General features: G+C 38.2%; 1 protein-coding gene across 4 annotated transcripts in view; it reads right to left on the bottom strand.

Annotated features, from left to right (window-relative positions):
* The window catches only part of FREM2 (FRAS1 related extracellular matrix 2), a 236,459-nt gene that overhangs the window by 96,103 nt on the left and 121,563 nt on the right, over window positions 1–18,793 (bottom strand). The window lies entirely within an intron of this gene.

The following is an 18,793-nucleotide window of genomic DNA, read 5'->3' as shown; positions in this document are numbered from 1 at the left end:
TATTATCTCCTACCAAGTTTCCACTCTGGAACAGAGCTATAACTTTTTGCATTATGCCATTTTCTGGCCCATTAGATTTGGGCTTAATTCGGTGTATGTGGGCGTGTTATAATCACAAGTGTTAGAACCTACTGTCATAACTAGACTGAATATATGATTGCTAGTCCTGAAGACTGCAGGGCCTGACTGCAGGTTGCCTGTAGAGTATTGGAGATGCTCTATATTAAGTGAGACTTTACTAAAGAAATAATCTCATATGAAGGGGTTAATATTAATTCTAAACACACATGAAAATGAGGCAGATTCAGTCACTAAACTAGGGCACATGTTTTGGGGTCTTCGTATTTTTTTCCAATACTGGTGATACATTTCAATTGATCTAATCAGTTTCTGCCTGACTCAACCTGTGACCAATGGTTTACCTTGTGACAGAGCTGCTAGAAGTCCAAAGTTTAGCAGTCAGCTGACCAATGAAAAAACAGAGATTTAATTTGTGATCTTACTGTAAAAAAAATTTATTTTGAATTATATAGAGGCTCACAGGAAGTTGTAAAAGTAGTATATACTTCACTCATTGTGAGCTTATTTTTATAAGCAATTATTAAGAAAGATAAATTATATCACCCAGAATAAAGGTTAATGATAATAGTTACCATGCATGAACAGACACAGGTGAATGTACACACATAAGGTGAACAACTCTTTGACTTGACACATTCTAGTCACCTGGCTTTAGTTTTACAAGATTCAAAAGGACTGCATCTAAAAGAACATGCAACTCACATTACTGTTCCTTAAGAAGGAAGGCCACTAAAAACATGATATCATGTTTCAGAGCAACTAATTGAATTCCCACACATACCAAATTAAGCAAAACTCTACAACAATGGCTCACAAAGCTACTTGGAAAGGCAAAGAAAATTCATTTTGTGCATTGTTCACATTCAGTATGATTTATTTTCTTGCCCCAAATAAATTACCCTTTATTTAAACTGGAAAAGTTTGTTTTCTTTGTTTCTTCACATTGTGGGCATGATAAAAATCATACAGCCCCTTCAAATTCTTGAATAGTTCAAAACCAACCTTAGAAATTTTGTTCACATATTTTGGTTCAGAGGGTGATAAATGTCGCTGCAGCATAGTTAACCTCCTTCTTATCCTTTCAACTCGGACGGTGCTAGGGCACATGAGTGTACGTGTACAGACGAAGGTGTTATCTGTTAACCTCTGTCAAAGCAGAACTCAACTACAAGCCAGTACATTCCTGACATTTCCCACACTGAGGCAGGGCACAAAGGTGAAGACAGAGAACTCTGAAAATGCATCTTCTGACCAGATGGCCAAACCGGGCACATCTGTAAGTCTTTTAAAAGGCTTCCATAATTATCACAGAGGCTTGATCACCTGCATCCAACAAGTGATCTCTGTTAGTCTCTTCACATTCCTGACAAACCACATCATCACCCAAATTAGGTTTCTGAGTTATGGGAGAGAGCTGTGAAATGCAGTTAAGGGAGGACCTTTTATTTGACAATGATGCCTCCCCATCTTCCCACCTCCCAAGTCCTCGCAGACACATAACAAAAAAGCAACGTCATAAAATCAGGTGAGTGAATACACAACTGCTTAACACCAAATAAGTTACACATTGGGGACCAAATGGTGTGTTGCATGTTTCAGACTCATTCTGTCAACTCCAAAACACGTAGTTTTCCTTTATAGCTTAATGTGTAGTTTTTATAAGAAAAAATATGGAAGTCTTATGTATGTAGTACTCTGAAAACTTCTAAGTTGTCATTTGAAATGAAGATGAATGAGTTACCATATATGTACAAACACATGTGTTTTATATGTATGTGGGTGTATTTGTGTGAATGTGTATGTGAGCAAGACAGAAAGAGAGAAAGAGGTGGGGGTGGCATGGCACATGTGACAACGTTATGAAAATAAAACGGATATGAATGATGCAAACCACATGATTATGTTGCCTATTGCATAATATATTGTTATCTCCTGTAGAAAGAAAGAGGGAGAATGGAAATGGGATTTTAACCCTAAATCCTTCAACTTTAATACAGTGCTAATAAAAGTAGTTAGAAAAGTTAATCACTTCCTTAAAGCTTTTGATTATGAGTAGATTTATGTATATGATTTTTCTCCCTCTTTGTGCTCCACTCATCATGACTGAAAAACTGAATAATCTGAAAAACTCAAATAATAAATTACAATTACTGAAGTTAAAGTTTGATGTGATTATTATGAGATTAAAATACATTCAATAGTTTCTATAGGAAAAAAACCTCTATCTAGTTTCTTATGCCATTAATTAAAAAGATGTTTAAACATCAGTATATTTTTTCAGTGTTAGATGAGTGAGAACGAAAAAGAAGTAACGATTATGTTTATTTCAATTTCTCAGCATCTTTTCAAAATACCTAAAATTTGAATATTGTTTATAATAATTACCACTGGGAGAAAACCTTATGTAATATGAATGAGTTAAAGACACATTAAGCAGTAAGTTGAGTTATAGATGTCACTTAAGAAAAATAGCAAGATATTCCTGGAACATTTTAATGAGTACTAAGCAAGAGGAAGGAATAAAATAACAAATGGATGTGACTGTCATGCCTTTGAAAGGTATCTATGCAAAATCCAGAATAATTGCTTGTCTCCCAAAAATTACTATTTATGAGTAAGATTTTTAACTCACCTCTTTCTTTGGTAAACTTTTTTCTTTTTTATGGCCTGGAAACTTGGTTTCTTTTAAGAAAATAAATAAACTGAAGATCTTTCTAGATCAGTTATGGAAATATCCCTACCCCATTACAATTTAAAGTAAACTAGAAGTCTATTCAATTCTTTAATTCAGCTCCTAAATACACACTGTGCCTTGTACCATGTTTAAATTCACAGACTTCATGGATAAAACAATCAGTGGAGGATATTATTATCTGGAATAAGAGGATGATCAAAGAAAGCCACACATCTTATAGCCTACACCCACCTAAGACCATAAAACAGTCCTTGTTCATCACTCCACCACCCTCAGATGACACTCCAGAATGCAGAGGAAAGATAAATTTATCCAAATTGACTGTGAGCAGTGCAAAGGAGGTTTTGAATTGGCCTAGTGAGTGTGAAATTCATAAGGGAAGCCAAATTCTACACTCTATCCCTTGAGGTCTTTATACTTTTAAATAAAGGACATAGATCAAGGCATTGACTACAGAAAAGTCTATTTTAGCTCATTAAATATTAATGTGCTTCTCAAGGTTGGGGATACTTTCACTACCTACAGCACAGATAGGATCACATTTATTTCCTACAAATGTAGAAGAGGTGGCCAGGTGAGCCATACAGCACAGATACCTGCAACAAAGACAAAGAGAAACAATTTAAGTTTCTTTCCCTGAGGGAAAAATTTTCCCAGTGTCTAGATGGATGTTTACAATTACATTGTGTCTCCTGAGATGAAACGAAGGGGTGCCAGTAGTAATTGCTATCTGGAGCCAAATCTTATTTACTCACGTGCACATAGACCATCATTCAAGTAAGCTTTGTAGATCTAACCAATGTGTTTGCTTAGAACTGAATGAAGTAAAAGCTTTAATGCTGCCTTTCTGTCCGGTGCTGAAAATAATGCAAAGGAATGGTTTCCAAATGAGATCTTTCTTCTGAGCTGTAATGCCTAATCAATCCACGTCCCCTGGGCACCTCAAGGTGGACTTCTCCATAACGGAATCCACAGGGTCACCTCCACTCCCCTTCCCCGGGTTTCTCTTTGTCTCATTGCCACTAATCTAGCCGCAGGCAGATTAGTAACACCTTCCTTTTGAGTTTTCCCAGCAGCCACTTAACCAGGCTCTTAAGGAAAGTGGTCATCCCTCAAAGCAAATCTCATCATAGTACTCCCTTTGCTGAAAGCCTCTCAACTTTCCTTACTGTTCTTGGGATTATTCACAAGCTACTTAACATGGTTTATAAGACACTGAAACATTTGATCTTGGTTTGCCTTTTCAATCTCATATTAGCCCCTTTTCTAGTAAACAATCCGGTCTTCAATGTGCCCCTCCCAGCCTTTGCTCTATGGCTGCTGCTGCTGCTTTGAATACTCCTCCCTCCTCATCTGGATACCTCCTGCTCTGCTCATCTTCCAGGCTTCTGTTGAGGAGTCACTTCTGCGGGGAGCACCCTGCTTTCCCCTACCAAACAAAGCCCTGGTTCAACTTCCGCTGTCACTGTGAGTATGTCCCCCATGGTCTCTGAGCTCTCTAAGGGGAGGAATCAAGCTTCCTCTATTCAGTGGTACTTCCCTAACACGTAGCTTAATCAATGTAATAGGTGTGCAATCAATATGTGTAGAATGAATTAACATCAGAGTAGAATTATTTATTTGCTACAGCAAATGAATAACTACGTCTGTCTTTGTGGTGGGTGAGTCAGAAGAGGACACTCTTAGCATCAGGCAGTAGCAGTTAAGAAGCCTAAGGAGGAGCCGGTGCTTTTCTTTGTAGTAAAATGACTTTGTAAGGCTGCCCTTTGAATCTGTAAGAAATTCACGGGGAAGGAAAAGCGAATTAAAATGAACTCAAAGAGAAGAGGCTTTTTTTTTTTTTCTTTTCTTTTGAAATACTTTGCCTTCACTGGTTCCCAAATGGGAAGTATACTAGAATTATCCTACAGAATTTAAAAATACAGATGCTAGGGCCTTATCTCCAACTTTCCAAATCAGAATCTCCAACAGGCACTTCCAGGCACCTGTGTTTGTTTGTTAATAGGTTTTAGTTTTTAGAGCAGTTTTGGGTTCATGGCAAAACTGAGCAGAAGATGCAGAGACCTGCACATGGCCCTTGCCTCCACACAGGCACAGCACTGTTTTTAAAAACCTTCACAGGCAGCTAACTTGCAGTCAGCAATCTGCGTATTGTTTTAGCTCATTTCAGCATCTTTAAAACTAGTCACTTAATTGCTAGATACCACAGTAGTAGTTGTTTTACATTCAGTACCTTACTTCATCCTCACAACCACCCACTGAGGTGTGTACTATATTAATCCCATTTTCACAGATAAGGAAATCAAGAATTGGGGAGATTAAGAGATTTGCCCAAAGTTGTGCTGTACATCAGGGAAATAGTGGAACTAGGATGCATATCTAGATAAAGCCTGTGCCTTTGACTACTATTAAGGCAGGAAAGGAGTCATAAAAGGTTTTCACAAGATTCTTATGGACAAAATTTTTACCTAGAAATTCAATATATGGGGATATGTCATATAGAAATGCTAACCTAAGTGTTCAAAGATGCATACAAAGGATTGCTCATTGTATTTCATTCATCTGTGTTACAGTGCAACTGGAAACAAGCCCAAACTCTATCAGAAAGGGATTAAATTCAGTTCTTTCACAAAATGGACTACCAGACTATAAAGCATACATGTATATGTGTGTGTGTGTGTGTGTATATATATGCGCATATATATACACACATATGTACACATATATATACATATATAGATATTTATTTTAGTTTTACCCCCCAGGTTAAAAAATATTTGAGATATTGATGCTCTGCGATTCTGTATCTTATGCTCTCTACTCGGCTTCATCAGCAGCAGTGATAGATTAAAATTTAAAGGTAATTTGGGTTGCAGTGAGCCAATATCGCCAATGTGCTCCTTTATTGTGAGATCCTTCTTCCTCGGTTATCTTTGTGTTACTCTATGTTAGCAGCCAACGCTGTTGCACTGCTTCCTTGTGTTGTACATGGAAAAAAAAATCATTGTTCTGCAAGCCAGGAGTGCCACTCCCCTCTCAGTCACTTATGAAGTGCCTGACACTGGGGAAATCAACTTCTTTGGTTCTCAGATTTCTGGACTGCAATATCCAATTTGATCTATGTGAAGTCAGATCTCTAAGCTTTCAGGTCCAAGATATTCTTCTTGCCCTTCTGGGACGTTTGTGTTTTTCTTGTTGATATGATACTAGTTGGCAGCTATTTCTTTCATTCAACATTTAATCCAATTGATTCATGCTTACTTCCTGCAGTCTTTACTGGAAGGATAATAGGTGCTTCCTCTCAAGGAAAAATAGGAGTTAGAAAACCATTCTTGTCTTTAAAATGGTTTGTGTTTAAGGAGTAACCAAGAAGATGAAAACATAAGCATTGTGATTTTTATATGACGTCTTATATCAGATAATATTTACTCAGTAACATCCTTGGCTTTAAAGAGAACAACTTGTTTAATCATTTAAATGTGTATTTTCATTTATAGAGAATAAAAACTTGTCTAATATCTTTTTAAAATACGATTTAAAAATAAAGCAAGGCCACCTTCTAGAGTGAAAGGAGCGCAGCCCTGAATCAGGGTGATATGAGTGATGGTCATGGCAGAGCCTGTGAGTGATGGGGTAAAAGGTAGCTCAGAGAGGAGCCTGGGTAATAGAACTGGATAGCTAAATAAATGGTTGACACGGAGAAATGCCAATTTAAGGCTACTGGTGTTCAGGTAAATGTAATGTCACTAAGGAACTGTTCATCATTTTCATTCTAATAGCTGAATGTAAACTGCAGTAGCCAGAACTTTCTAGGGCAATGACAATGCCTCACTGCAGCCTTTAGGTGGAAGGTTAACCACTGCTTTTCAGAGAAGGACCTAGGAAAATTCAAGCAAGCTACAAAGCACATGTTTTGTTCTTAGATGTTTGACATTCTGTGAATATACTACATGCGGGTTTTTAAAAAATAAATAAGGCTTTATTCTTTGGGGTTAATTTTTTGTCTATTATAAAAACAACTAGTGATAGGAAGAATATCAAGAAAGGTAGTCCTGGCCAACCCTCCTGCCTGCATACGTTTAACCATCCATTTATTATCTATTTTTTGAACACCTATTATGGATCAGGCACTGTGCTCCCTACTGGGGATATGATACAGCCCTTGTTTTCGAAGACTTCTTAGTCTAGTAGTTAAAACAGAAAACAAACACACCATTGCACAGTTGTCTTGACAGTAATAGTAATGACAGCTAAACACATATTCTAAGTGCTTTACATATATTAACTTATTTATTCTTTATAACAACCCTATGAGGTAGATACTATTATTGAAACCACATTTGAAAAAATTATATCAGTGAGAAAATTATGGCAGTGAGCGAGATCTGATCTAGCCCACGCCCCCCGACCCCCCCGAACTTTTCTTTAGCTTTCAAGCTGCCTGGGTTTAGGCTGGCTAACTTCGGAAGACATTTAGTTTATAGTTTAAATGAAAACAGCCTGTCCCTAAAACTCAGTTCCTTTATGAAGCTAATGCGAGACCACCAGCCTACAGGAGGAGAGGAGCCTGAATTCTGCTAAGGTGCAACTTCCCCAATTACTCCTGCAAATAACATCACTCTTCTATTGTAGATGGGCATTTTGAGATATCCTTTCAGGTTCTGTGCGTATCTAACACCATGGCTCCACCTGGAGCTGTTAACTGGTGGCTCCTATGGCCCCATCCAGAACCAACTCAGCTCAAGAGGACAGCTTCAATTCCCTATCATTTAATCTCTGACCCAACCAATCAGCAGCAAGCGCCCATTGCATAGCCACTCCCACCTTTTCCCTCAAAATACCTTTGGAAAACCCCTAACCTATGAGCCTTTGATGAGACTGATTTGAGTAAGAACTCTGTCTCCTGCATGGCGTGGCTGACCTCATGTCAATTAAACTCTTTCTTTACTAAAATGCCGTGGTCTTTATTTGTGTACCGAGCAGGAATAACCCATCAGGCTGTTACATTATGAGGACATTGGGGCAGAGAAGGGTTAGATAATTATCCCAAGAATATATATCTTATAAGACAGAGCCAGGATTAGATGTGGGGCAATATGGCTTCATAAGCATATCATGCCTCTCCATGTATGATGTAATTCTAATTGCTTAGATTATGCTACCCAATTTTACTACTTTATGTGACAAAACTCTCTCTTTCTCCTCAATCTTTCTTCCCTACATAAAATCATCATAACATATCTTTCCCACAATATCACCACTCCGTCCACTGCCACAAGCACAAGTATTTGATCTTAAAGTTTCTTTCTTCCTTTCACTTGAATAATAACTTGAAATGCTCTATCCATTATTTTCATATTCTCAGCTCTCAATTAATTTTAAGCTCATTGAAATACAGCCTTATTCTCCAAAACACTCAAGAAATACTTTCTCCAAATTGGCCAGTGCCCTTCTTTTTGCAAAATCCAACTGCATATTACAAATCTTTGTCTTTATCTTTGAAGAATTTAATATTGTGGGCCACACCTTTTTTCTTGCATCTTCATCCTTTTCTTTCCATATTACTACTGTCCCCTGGCTCTTCTCTCATCTCTTATCTGTTGCTCAATTGTGAACGTTTTCTTTTAAAGGAAGAATAAGATGACCATAAAGTTATTACTTTACCTGCACATAGAAAGTGCTCAGTCACCATAAGTTATTATTATCATTTTAATGGTTGGTAGCTGAATTTTGAGGCATTAATATGAGTTAGCCAGCTGATGAATGAGGAGGTAGAGAGGGAGAATTTTTCAAGTAGAAGCAGAAATAGAAACTAAAGATATGTAGATAGCCTCATGTGTTTGGGGGCTGCAGAGTTTGGTGTGTGTATTGTATGCTGCTTGGAATGAGGAGATGGGGCGAACAAGCAAAGCAGGAAGCCATGGCCAGGCCATGCAGGACCTTGTGGTGGGAGCCTTGTCCTAGAAATTAGCAGGTGAGAGGTATGCTCAGTGTTAAAAAAGGGGGGAACATGATGATGAAATATGCATTTAGGGGTCTGGAGGATGAATGGGCTGGCGGAAAGGGGTGGGATTTGAGCAAACTGGAAGCAGGCAGTCTAGTTAGCAAGTGCAAGAATCTAGGCAAGATATGAAGTTCGTTTGGACCAGGTGGTGGCAGTTCAGACAGGGAAAAATAACAAGGGTATAATGTTTAGAGAGATGAAGGAGGTAGAATCAAGGAGTTGGGGTAAGGAGTGAGAGGAAGGAATCCAGTACTGATAGAACCATTCACCAAGATAAGGGATATGGGAGAATAAAACAGGGCAGGGCAAGGACTGAGTGCTCTAATCTATTGAGTTTTTCTCCTGATTTGTTTTGATGCTTTTCAGAATCTAAGGCATTAACTCTGGTAAGATGTGTGTCCACATTACTTTTCTTGCACTGTTTAAGAAGAAGAAGAAAAAAAGAGTTTTCACACATGACACAATCACTGTGTCTTCCATAATTATATCACAGGGTTTGATGAAGCTTCCTTCTTCACAGAGATGTCAAGGGATGTGTTGAACAGAGTCACGAAATTTTCCTCAGAGTGCTAAACTGACATCTTCTGCAAAGAGTTTATTTGTCCTCTCAGTATACTGAATTAGATCGAATACATATTACTATTTAGATGTACTGTCATTTTAAAAACTTCAAAATATATGTTGAGGACCAACATCACAGAAAACAGGCATGCTAGGTTTGTTGGGAGGGTAGCGATCCCCTGGAAAGACTTACAAAACTGTACTGCTTTCAACCCGCTATTTAGCGCAGACAGCATTCCACCAGTTTATGAGATGCAGACCATCACGCTAGACCCACAGGCGTAAAGCAACACCTAGACCACTTCTAATTTTATCTTGTATTTATAGGATCATCTTGCAGCACTGAGACTATGAAAGACTGTGGCTTTGGCTTTTTAAAGCCTTCTCTTGCAGGGAGTGTGCTCTCAAAAATTACCCTTCTGAATAAGTGTGATTCTTAAAAACAAAGAAAAAGAAAAAGAAAAAGGAAAGAATGGGCTCCTTGTTGGCATTTTGACCACAGAGCTTCAGCCCTGTAGTGTACTTCCTGGGCCTGTGAAACCCATTGTTTGTGAAACACCCTCAGGGAAATTGAAACTGAGATATAGTTCAGCTCTATAAGGTGTAAAAAGAAAGCTATTTTTTTCCTCTCACAATACCTACATTCTTGCTTTTTGAAAAGATACTCACGAGTAAAGATCTATCAGCTGTTTTATTTCTTTTCACGGGAATGCATTTAAACTCAGGAACTGCTGAATTGTACTGTAACTTGGCTCATCCCAAATAGTGCAGTCGTCTTCACAATAGAGAGACAGTCACAGCCTAAAAAGACACGTGACTCTCAGCATCAGTTTACTGGCTGCCCACTCAATGATTCAGGCTCCTCCATTCTTTGTGCAGAAGAGAACTGGGCTTCCAGGAGCCTGAGGCCAAGCGAGAGAACCTTCTGAAAGCTGTCACTGCATGTGGAGCCTGGACTTATCCTTTGCCTTGTGGGAGCTATTTGTCCATTTCCTTCTCGAAGTCTCTATAGATTGGGCTAGTATCTTTCACCACTGTGTCCTTAATGTCCTGGAGACTGCCGGCCACTTAGCAGGGTCCTATAAACAAGTTAAGTGAGGCCAGGACTAATCCTTGTTCCCTCTACCCTCGCACAGCATCTGGAAACATGAGAGATGTTAAGTGTGTGTTTTAAATGAATAAATGTGTGGATTCAAATTATTTCAAATGTCTGTTTCAGAGAGACAGAAAAAAGACCTGTTTCATAGAAAAAAGAGAAAAAAAGATGATTTATTTCTCCAGTAGTATGAAGGAAACGCTTCATCCATAATTTTAAGTGCTTCAAATTGTTACAAATGGCCTAGAGAAAGAAGGCATTTTTAGTTTTAGCTATATGTTTAAAATTTCAGTATAAATTATTATTGTGATTATTTATCACATACTTTACTGGTTTATCAAATAATAGTAGCACTATATTTCACTGGGCAATCTTGTATCTTTCTACGTCAGTATAAGGTTTGGTACATAATTTTAAGGAAGATTTAAGGCCAATTGCAAAAAAAATATGTATACAATTTACAACATAGGAATAAATGAGGGAAAAGAAGATCCGCTGTTCAGTCAGATAGGATGAAGACCTATTTCTCAGGGAAAACATAATAGCTATCTGTTCCCTCTGAAAGGTAACATTTATCTACAAAGAGAAGGACGGTTCCCAGAGAACATAGGGACACCAGAAGGACTCCTAATGAGACAACTACTTCTGGCTTTATAAGGAAGCAAACTAACAAGTTTCACATCTTTACAGTGACCACTGGTATATCTATCAATGTCAGAAAATAGTACATCTATTCCAAAATGTTTTCTCAATATTTCATTCTAATACCATACATGGAAATGCTGCCATCTGTGTAGTAATGGAGGTACATGTTTTCAACAGTAGACTATAGGTGCACAGTGTGTTTTCCAGACTTAAAATAGATAATCATAGCCCGGCAAGTCCATGGCAGCATTTCACAGATGCTGGCCTCCCTTTACATCACGGAGGCATGCAGGCCAAGACTTTGAAGGGCTCTGCTTTCAGCCAAGTTGCCATGTTTGACTTTTCAGCATTTTCTGTACATTTTATGATTTCAATAAAAAGATATGCCAGTCCTGTGTGACCAGCAAATAATTAGGACTTTCTGATCGTAACAATAGTATTTAGTAAGAGATCTTTTCCATGTAATCAACTTTTTATGTCCTTTATTGGTTTTTATTATAAAATTCATTTTAATAGTTTTAAACTTACAAATTCCGAAGCCTAGTATCTGAGAAGTTGCTTCTCAGATTTATGTGATTTTTAACATAACTAAAATGGAATTTTCTATGACTGAGATCTTGAGGTTCCTATAAATGTTTAGTGAACTGCTTCCAGGGTTTTGGTGGTGGTGATAAATCCGAAATATTTATTCCTTGATGTCTATAAGATAGTATTGCATGGCCAGCATTCACTTTTCTGTTTGGAAGAGATGGGAACCAGACAGATAGTGTTACTGGGAAAAAGACAAAACAAACTCAAGACAGTATTTATCCACGAGGACTTGACAAGAGAGCCAAAATGCAATCTTTCAGAAGGACAACCATTTTCACTGGGTGGTTTGCTAGATGATGTGGAAAAAGCAGTGCTATTCCTTGTCCAATTGAAGTACCAGATTGAGACTGCACTATTTAGCTTTCCTAAAGATCTAAGGGGAATTACAATTGACAAAAGATCAACAAGGATAATTCATTTACAAGTTATCCTAATATCTATGACATTTCAATGATCAATATTCAGGTGCTGTACGTCTATAAAAGTATATGTAGCTTGTTTCATCTTGTAAACTTTCCTATTAGGATACCTAATAATATCTTTGAGTATTACATTGTAGAATCAGAAGGTCATTGTGTATATTAAATATACATACTGATAGTATAATATGAGGTGCGCTGCATAGTTGTTAATGTCATAGTTTCTTTAGTCAGGCTGGCTAAATGCTTACCGGCTGTTTGACTTTGGGCAAGTTATCTAACCACTCACAGATGCTAAAACCCAGGCATAATACAACTTGGCTCATAATTTGTGTATGTGCCTATGTGTGTTAAATAGTTCAGGTAAAAGATTTAGCACATCTAAGAAGATGTTCATGTTAGCTATGATTATATAAAAATATATGATATCTATGAAGCCCTAAAAAATAAAGACATGAGTTAATTTAATATTGTGAACAGCATGATCCTAATTGGTATCACAACCTTGATATCCTAAAACCACTCTAGCAGACTACATACTTGTAAATGTACACTCCATGAATTTAAGGGCTCATTTCTGGGTGAACCAGGCCTACGTCCTGGCACAGCTGCCTGTGCTCACTTTCTTGCGGGCAGAAAGGTCATTCTTCAGTGTAAATTACACAAAATGGTTAGCTTTTCTCATAAAGAAGTTTGGAGTCTTTGCCTTTTCTGGTAATGGTGGTGAAATGTTTTTATGTGACTAGCAGGAGAAATTCAAGTGGCTGCTTGCCAAGCTTGTGTGTGTGCAGTGGAACAAAACTCTTTAACGCTTTTCCTGCAGTGAACAGTGCATTGTATCAACAGTTTCAAAAAGACCAGGCGAGCACACAGCAGCATAGCAGCCAGGGCCTCTGGAGGTTCTGGCCATAACAGGTCGAGTCAAATGGACTCCTATTGCTAACAAACCCACTCGAGCAGTCTCTGATCTTTGCTCATTTGCCTTTTTCTTTGTTTTTAAAATTTGCTTTTTAATTGACACACTGTAATTTCCCATATTTATGAGGTACAATTTGATGTTTTGATATATTTCTGCGTTGTATAATGACCCAATAAGGGTAGTTAGTATATCCAGCACATCATGTATGTCCTCTTTTTGATGAGAACACTGAAAAGCCTTTCTTCCAGCAATTTTTTTTTTTTTTGAGACACAGCCTTGCTCTGTTACCCAGACTAGAGTGTAGTGGCACTATCTCGGCTCACTGCAACCACCGCCCAGCTAATTTTTGTATTTTTAGTAGACACGGGGTTTTACCATGTTGGCCAGGCTGGTCTCGAACTCCTGACCTCAGATGATCCACCTGCCTTGACCTCCCAAAGTGCTGGGATTACAGGCATGAGCTGCCATGCCCAGTCAGCTTTTTTATAATACATAATATTTTACTGTTAACCACAGTCACCCTACTGTGCAACAGAACACTGGAATTTATTCTTTCTATGTAATTGTAACACGTACCTATGAATCAACCTTTCCCCATCATCCTCTCCTTTCTCCTTTTCCCAATCTCTGATAACCACAGTTCTATTCTCTGCTTCAATGATATCAGCTTTTTTTCGTTTGTAGATTCCACATATGAGTGACATCATGTGGTATTTGTCTTTCTGGGTCTGGCTTATTTCACTTAACATGGTGTCCTCGCCGGGCGCGGTGGCTCAAGCCTGTAATCCCAGCACTTTGGGAGGCCGAGACGGGCGGATCATGAGGTCAGGAGATCGAGACCATCCTGGCTAATACGGTGAAACCCCGTCTCTACTAAAAAATACAAAAAACTAGCCGGGCGAAGTGGCGGGTGCCTGTAGTCCCAGCTACGCGGGAGGCTGAGGCAGGAGAATGGCGTGAACCCGAGAGGAGGAGCTTGCAGTGAGCTGAGATCCGGCCACTGCACTCCAGCCTGGGTGACAGAGCGAGACCCCGTCTCAAAAAAAAAAAAAAAAAAAAAAAATGGTGTCCTCCAGGTTCACCCATGTTGTCTCAAATGACAGGATTTCATTATTTTTATGGCTGTATAGTATTCTGTTGGCTATTTATACCACAGTTTTTAATCTATTCATCTTTTGGATACTTAGGTTGAGTCCATATCTTAGCTATAGTAAATAGTGCTGCCATAAACATGGGCATGCAGATACCTCTTCAACATATGGATTTCAAATCTTTTCAGTAAATACTCAACTGTGGGATTGCTGAATAATATGGTAATCCTGTTTCTAGTTAATTGAGGAACTGCCATACTGTATTCCATAATGGCTGTACTAGTTTACAACCCCAACAGTATGTCAGTGTTCCCTTTTCTCCACATTCTCACCAACACTTGTCTTTTTTTATAATAGCCATTCTAACTGAAGTGAGATGGTATCTTATTTTGGTTTCGGTTTGTGTTTCTCTGACAGCAACGTTGAACAGTTTTTTACATACCTGTTTGTCATTTGTATGCATTCTTTTGAAATGGCCTTTTGCCCATTTTTGATTAATATTAACATTATTATTGTTGTTTTGCTGTTAAGTCTCTTATATATTCTAGATATTAACCCGTTGTCACATCTACAGTTTGCAAATATTTTCTCCCATTCTGTAGGTTGTCTCTTCCCTCTCTTAACAGTTTCCATTGCTATGGAAAAGCTTTCTAGTTTGATATAATCCTATTTGCCTATTTTTTCTTTTGTTGACTATCCTTTTGAAGTTTTATCTAAAAAGTCCTTGCCCAGCCCAATGCCCTGATGTATTTCTTCTATGTTTTCTTCTATTAGAGTCAGGTTTTACATTAAGAACTTTAATCCATTTTGAGTTGATTTTTATATATAGTGAGAGATAGGGATCTAGTTTCATTCTTCTGCATGTAGATAAACTAATTTTCCCAGTACCACTTATTGAAGAGACTATCTTTTCCCCAACATGTATTTTTGGTACATTTGTTGAAAATCAGTTGGTTGTAGGTGTGTAAATTTACTTCTGGGTTCTATATTCTGTTCCATTGGCCTATGTGTCTGTTTTTCAGGCCAGCACCATGTTGTTTTGTAGTTACTATAGCTTTGTAGTATATTTTGAAGTGAGGTAGTATGAAGCTTCCAGCTTTGTTCTTTTTGCACAGGATTGCTTTGGTTGTTTTGGGGTCTTTTGTACTAGATAAATTTTAGAATTGTTTATTTCTATTTTTGTGAAGAATGTCATTGGTATTTTGATAGGAACTGCATTAAATCTGTACATCACTTTGGGTCGTTTGGCCATTTTATGACGTTAATTCTTACAATCCACAAATATGGGACACCTTTCCACGTATTTGTATTATTTTACATTTCTTTCATCAAAGTTTTATAGTTTCCGTAAAAAGATTTTTCGATTTTTCACCTCCTTAACTAAGTTTATTACTAGGTATCTTTTTTTTGTAGTTGTTGTAAATGAAACTGTTTTCTTGATTTCTTTTTCAGATAGTTGACTATGGGCATATAGAAATGCTACTGATTTTTTATGTTTACTTTGTATACTGCAACTTTACTAAATTTGTTTATTAGTTCTAACAGTTTTTCAATGGAGTCTTCAAGGTTTTCTATATATGAGATCATGTCATCTGCAAACAGTGGCACTTAGCTTCCTCCTTTCAAATTTGAATGCCTTTTATTTCTTTCTCTTGCCTAATTGCTCTGGCTAGGGCTTCATGTAGTACATTAAATAGAAATGGTAAAAGTGGACATCTTTGTCTAGTTCCTGACCTTACAGGATAAGCTTACAATTTTTCCTCATTCTGTATGATGTTAGCTGTGTGTTTGTCATATATGGCTGTTACTGCATTGAGGCAAGTACCATGTGAATCTAATTTGTTGAGCGTTTTAATCATGATAGTAAATTTTATCAAATGTTCTTTCTGCCTCTATTGAAATTATATTTTAAAAAATCATTCTTTCTGTTAATGTGCATATCACATTTATTGGTTTGCAAATGTTAAACCATACATGCATCTCCGGAATAAACTCCACTTGATCATAGTGAATGATTTGTTTAATGTGCTGTTGGATTCAGTTTGCTGGCATCTCATTAAGAATTTTCACATTTATGTTCATTGGTGATCCTAGCCTGTAGTTTTTTCTTTGTTGTTGTGTGATTGTTTGATTTTGAAATCAGGGTAATGCTGGCCTCGTAAGATAACTTTTGAAGTATTCCTTCCTCTTCAACTTTTCGGAATAGTTTGAGAAGAACTAGTATTAGCTCTTCATTAAATGTTTGGTAGAATTCAGCTGGGAATCCGTCCAGTCCTGAGCTCTTCTTTGATGGAGGACTTTTTATTACTGATTCAACGTCCTCAGTCATTACTGACCTGCTCAGATTTTCTATTTCTTCATGGTTCAATCTTGACAGATTGTATGTGTCCAGGAATTTATCCATTTCTTCTACTATAGTTTGGATACGGTTTGTTTGTCCCCACCAAATCTCATGTTGAATTTTGGTTTCAATATCAGAGCTGGGGTCTATGGGAAGTGTTTGGGTTATGGGTACAGATCTCTCATAAATAGATTAATGTCCTCCCTTGGTGAATGTAAGTGAGTTCTCATTTTATTAGTTCCCACCAAAGCTGGTTGTTAAAAAGCTTGGGATCTCTCACTATGGGATCTTGCACATTCTGGCTCCTCTTTACTTTCTGCCATGAGTGAAAGCAGCCTGAGTCCCTCATCAAAAACTGAATAGGTGCTGGCACCATGCTTTTCGTACCTGCAGAACTGTGCATCAAATAGTCCTCATATCCTTATAAATTACCCAGCCTCCAGTAATCCCTTATGGTAGCACAAAATGGACTATGTTATCAAATTTGTTGGCATATAGCCTCTCATCATCCTTTGTATTTCTGTGGTATCAGCTGTAATATCTCTTGTTTAATATCTGATTTTATTTGTCTTCTTTTATTTCTTAGTCTAGCTAAAGGTTTTTCAAGTTTGTTATTGTTTCAAGAAATTAACTCTTCATTTTGTTGATCTCCTGAAATTTTTTAGCCTCCTTTTTTTTTTTTTTTTTTTTCCTATTCTGAGATTTGTTTCTTGTCTTCTACAAGGGAACAAAACATTTCTCTAGTAACAGAAACCAAAGAAAAAGGCATGTACCAAATGCCTGAAAAATTCAAAATAATGATCTTAAGGAAACAGCCAGATACAAGGAACCCAGAAAAACAACGCAATGAAATAAAAACAATTCATGGGAAGTACAGCAAGATGGTGGAATAGAAGGCTACACTCTTTGTTCCCCCAACCTAGAAACACCAAATTTTAACAACCATGTGTACACAGAAAAGCACCACCACAAGAGCCAAAAGTCAGGCACCAGCTCTGCCGCAACGGGGTAGAAGAACAAGCAGGCCCCTAGGGTCCCTGAGTCAAGGTCTAGGTTCTTGCACAGCACTTCAGGACCTTCCCTAGGCCAGAGGGGAGCCCACTGTCCTGACGGCTGAGTCCTGTGCCTGTCAGCATTCACCACAAGCTAAGAGAAAAGCACTTGGGCTTTATGCGAACATTGGTGGTGGCCTGGTAGAGCTCCCCACTATCAGTGGTGGTGGTGGTCTCAGGGAGAGGCCCCTCTGCCTGTGAAAAGGGGAGAGAAGAGCAGCAAGCACTTTGTATTGTGGTTTGAATATCAGCTTAACTGCAGTAGAATAGAACATCAGGTAAGTTGCTAAGGTTTTTTATTCTAATCCCTGGCTCCCAGACAGCATCCCTGGGGACACATTTGGGGTCTGGGGAAACTTGTCATTCTGAAGTGAAGAGCCTTGGGCAAGGCTCAGTACTGTGTAGGCTTCAGGTCTAACCCAGCATAGTTTCAACAGTGGTGGCCACAGGTGTGCTTGCCTCACCACACCTCCGGTTCCAGGTGGCTCAGCACAGAGACAGAGACTCTATATGTTTGGGAGAAAGTAAGGGAGAAGAACAAGGCCTCTGCCTTGTAATCCATAGAACTGCTCTGGATCTCAACCAAGACCACCAAGGTGCTACCTCCATGAGTCTGCAAAAATCACAGTGTCTTGGGCTTGAGGCCCAAGTGCCTTCGAATGCTTGGAAAGACTTCCAAAGAAGGACAAGCACAAATAAGCCCAGACTGTGAAAACCACAATAAATATCTAACTCTTCAATGCCCAGACACGGACGAGTATCTACAAGCATCAACACCATCCGGGAAAACATGACCTCACCAAATGAACTATATAAAGCACCAGGGACCAATCCTGGAGAAACAGAGATATAAGTCCTCTCAGAGAGAAAATTCAAAATAGCTATTTTGAGAAGACTCAAAGAAATTTAAGACAACTTAATTGATAAATGATGCATGTCTTCTGAGTGTTTCGCCAGTCAGCTGTTCTCCCATTAGTTTCCCTTTCCTTGGGCCTCTGTATTCCCAAAGACACAACAATACTGAAGTTAAGCCAATTAATAAGCTTACAATGGCTTCTAAGTATTCAAGCGAAAAGAAGAGTTTCATGTCTCTCACTTTAAATCAAAAGCTAAAAATGATTAACCTTAGTGAGGAAGGCATGTCAAAAACTGAAACCAGCCTCTTGTGCCAAACAGTTATCCAAGTTGTGAATGGAAAGGAATAGTTCTTGAAGGACATTTAAAATGCTATTCCAGTGAACACACAAATGATAAGAAAGTGAAATAGCCATTTTGATGATATGGAGAAAGTTTGAGTG

This window comes from Macaca fascicularis, chromosome 17 (assembly GCF_037993035.2).
Source record: "Macaca fascicularis isolate 582-1 chromosome 17, T2T-MFA8v1.1".
Lineage (NCBI taxonomy): Eukaryota > Metazoa > Chordata > Mammalia > Primates > Cercopithecidae > Macaca > Macaca fascicularis.
The sequence above is the reverse complement of the archived record's forward strand: the minus strand, read 5'-3'. Positions and strand labels throughout refer to the sequence as shown.